The sequence below is a fragment of the Balaenoptera physalus genome (genome assembly GCF_965194825.1).
Source record: "Balaenoptera physalus genome assembly, chromosome: 18".
In the NCBI taxonomy this organism is placed as follows: Eukaryota; Metazoa; Chordata; class Mammalia; order Artiodactyla; family Balaenopteridae; genus Balaenoptera; species Balaenoptera physalus.
Window position 1 is genome coordinate 28,380,371 of NC_138899.1, and position 3,782 is coordinate 28,384,152.

The following is a 3,782-nucleotide window of genomic DNA, read 5'->3' on the forward strand; positions in this document are numbered from 1 at the left end:
AGTATTGTGAAACTTTTCATTTGGATTGAAGAGAAAGTGAAGTGCTGGGAATTGAGGGAAAAGAACAGACATAAATCTTCTCCTGTCATCATCGGAGCAACACAAACTTCAGCTTAATTCACTGTAAAATGGCAGAGAGGTTGCCTTCAGTCATGACCTCAATTACCTGGCTTTAGAGGCTCTCCCTCCCTTCAGCTTCCAATGAAGGGTTACCATATTTCACTGAGAGAGGCAAGTCACTGATGCCGAAAGCTCGGCCTCTCTCTACACCAGTGCCGAATCAAATCTCGGAGGCAGAGTTCTGGGTGAAGTAGAAAAGAATAGCTTTGTTGTTTTTCCAGGCACAGGGGGACACAGTGGGGTCCTGCCTCAGAAAACTATGTGTCCCAACCCCAGAGGATTTGGTGAGGGGTTTTATAAACAATGGTTCAAGGGTGGGATCTCTGACATGACACGATTAGGGTGCGTGCAGGGCATGTGCTCCCTTCATCTTGTCTCAGGTGGTGGGTCTCCTAATCTTGATGAGCTTCTCTGGTCCCTTTAATCTTGCCTCAGGTGGTTCCTTGGCTTCTCCTCCCTTGATCAGCGACTGTTCAAATCTGCCCTTTGGAACTCGGGGAATGTCACAGAGGCTGGAGTCTTGCCTGCAAGAAACGGGGTACAAAACAGGCCTCTGGAAGATGGCGACTCCCATGCATTGGCTCACAGCCCGGAGACAAGCGGAAGCAAGTAAGCAACATGTAAGATGTCAGAAATGCTTGGAATCTGGGCATGGGACTTATGAATGCACAGGAAAAAGAAAGTACCTACATAGGCCTTCAAGAACAGCAGAACTGGGCTTCCCTGGTGGCGCAGTGGTTGAGACTCCACCTGCCAATGCAGGGGACACGGGTTCGAGCCCTGGTCTGGGAAGATTCCACATGCCGCGGAGCAACTAGGCCCGTGAGCCACAACTACTGAGCCTGCGCGTCTGGAGCCTGTGCTCCGCAACAAGAGAGGCCGCGATAGTGAGAGGCCCACGCACCGCGATGAAGAGTGGCCCCCACTTGCCGCAACTAGAGAAAGCCCTCGCACAGAAACGAAGACCCAACACAGCCATAAATAAAAAAAAAAAAAAAAAAAAAGAACAGCGGAACTAAAGAAAGCTTTAAAAGAAAAAAGAAAACAGATTATTATTACAAGAAAGCATTGGAGAAACTACTGTAGAAAGAAAGACCAAGAAAAAAAGGTCTAAGAGTGTAACCAGCTCCAGTGGCAATAGCAGTGACAGTTCAGCCAGTGATTCTTCATCAGAGCGTGAAGAGACGTCTACCTCATCCTCCTCAGAGGACAGTGACGCTGATGAAGTCTCCTCCAGGTCATCTTCAGCCTCTTCCACAAGCTCTTCCTCGTCCTCTGATGCAGAAGAGATGCCAGCTCTTCTAGTAATAGCAGCAGCAGCACAGATAGTAGCTCTGAGGGTGAACCACCAAAGAAGAAGAAAAAGAAATAGAATTGTTCCATCTGTATTGGACTGATGGACTAAAATCATCAGTGTGGTTCTTAGAAGGGAATTTGGAATGTGTTAAGACCAATAGGTTAACAGATCAAAATTTTTGGAGTTCAAAAGTTTCTAAATGTTTTACATTGTCAGAGCATATAGACTATTAATAATGGATTATATATATATAAAGACTTTTATTTTAGGGGTGAATCTTGTTTTTCTTTTTCATCTTTCGAATATATCTCTAAAATTAATCAAAGCTGAAATCTAGTAAATCTTTTTTGTGATGAAACCTATCTTTCCTCCCTGTGAAATAAATGCCATACTTTGTTATATGTTTGTGCTATGTACCAGACATGTTTTCAGGATAATGCCTCAGAATATCTATCTGGCAGTGAATTTCTAATGCTTTTGGCTGTATGTTATTATGTAAGATTTAATACCTCTATAAACTTAGAGTTTTCCTACTGTTAATAAATGTGCTCTATTTTTATGTTTATGTTCAGAAAGTTGTTCTGACTTCTTGTCCTAAATGAAAAGTTCAAGGAATCTATTAATAAATTTATACCTTTTGGATGGTACAAGTTTCAAGTTACTGTGTTGTATCATTCATTTTCTTCTGGTTCTTAGAGTTACCCTTTTATGACAAAAATTATTCTAGAGGAACTTAAAAAGGAACAAAATTCTGAAACTACATAGGACTCTAATCTTGGTGCCTTTTGATAAATTCAGTGTATCAGAAAAGAAAACCGTCATTTAAAAAGCTAACTTAAGTAAAAGTGATATAAATACCTTTGTGTGTTGATATGCTATAAAAGGTACCATTCAAAGGGGAAAAAAAGGTAGGAGGAAGAGAGGTAATTTTTGTAGAAAATTAGAGTGACGTTGGTTGCCTTTTACTAAAGTATTCTTAAGTTTTCATAAAGATTGCCTTTTACCATTTTGCAATTGTGGTATGACAGTTTATATGGTAACTGGTCATATATGACAGTCTACTGCATAAATATGAATGACTTGGATTAATCTGGTATGTTTACATAGCATATACACAGTTGAAATCTAGCATGAAAGTTTAAAAAGAAATACTGCCCAGTGTTTCTTAAAAGTAAAGTACTAGGCCATGGTGAAATTATTTGGTTTAACATCACATTCTTTTGTGATATCTTTTAAACTTTTTGGAAAGAGGTATCATTTGTAGAAAAATATTGATTTGGGTTAAATATAGGTTTTTAAAGTACAGATGTTGTCTTTTTATATTTATGAAAAAGCAGTAGAAAATTACTTTTGAAGAAAATGGACTTCTATTTAAATGTTTAAATATATGTATGTTGTGAGTTTAAAGAGCTGTAGTTACCTGTTTGACAGAACTGTCGCTTTCAATGATTGTAAATAAACTCTCAAAGCATCACCTTAAGGCTCCATACAGAATGTGTCAATTGACAGGCAAATTTAATAAATTACTAATGAAATACGATTTACAATGTAATCTCTGTAAGGGTAGTTTTAGCAGTTAAACTTGGAAGGGAAACAAATGTGTACATAGGTCACATCACTTGTAATTAAATAAAGCTCTGTTTGTGCTGATGAGCTTAGAACAAAAAAGGTCTCTGTGCCTGGGCGCCCCACAGGACCCCCCTTGGTTTCATCACCAGAATTGCTCATTCCCTCCAACTCCAAATTGAAGAGGATAAACTCCAGGTATTACTGGAGGTTGGCTGAGTGTTATTGAGAGGTTCACCCAGCCCTCACTTAGAACCTGGAAGGTCTTCTCCAGCCATGGCTGGCAAGAATACTGGGGTCCTAATCACCCTGACATCAACTCAATCATAGAGCAGAAGTTCCACACCAGGAGAGTCAGGTCAAAGGACCAGAGGACCAGAGGCTAACTGCTGCAGCTTGTCCTGGAATAGGAGTGAGAGATTTTGCCCAGGTTGAGAAGCAGTTTATAAGAGACCTCTGAAGCTTTTTCCAAAGGAAATGATAAAGTCGTTATTAGAAATAGAGTTTGGTGAGGTTCAAGCCTAATGGTGTTCTTGAAAACAATAGCTCCTCTTAATTAGGAGTAAAAAGCTTAACTACAGGCTAGCTAGTTCACCAGAGAGAAACAGAGAAAGAGATAACTAAGAAGTACCCTCCTGAGTACAAAAGATAAAGACTCTTCTCAAAAATACACTCTTGTCTGAATTTAATCGGATCAGACTCTAGAGCTATTTATGCCTCAGGGCATTGTCAAAAACTATCGAGTAATCAGCTGGTAATTAGTGGTGCCTAACAGATGGGTGTGATACCAAATGAGGCC

General features: G+C 40.0%; 1 pseudogene across 1 annotated transcript; it reads left to right on the forward strand.

Annotated features, from left to right (window-relative positions):
* The first annotated feature begins 216 nt into the window (after nucleotides 1–216).
* On the forward strand, nucleotides 217–1,568 carry LOC309647479 (annotated as a pseudogene). The gene is made up of 2 exons: nucleotides 217–846; nucleotides 1,131–1,568. The product of its transcript is annotated as an uncharacterized misc_RNA (transcript).
* Nucleotides 1,569–3,782: the final 2,214 nt, after the last annotated feature.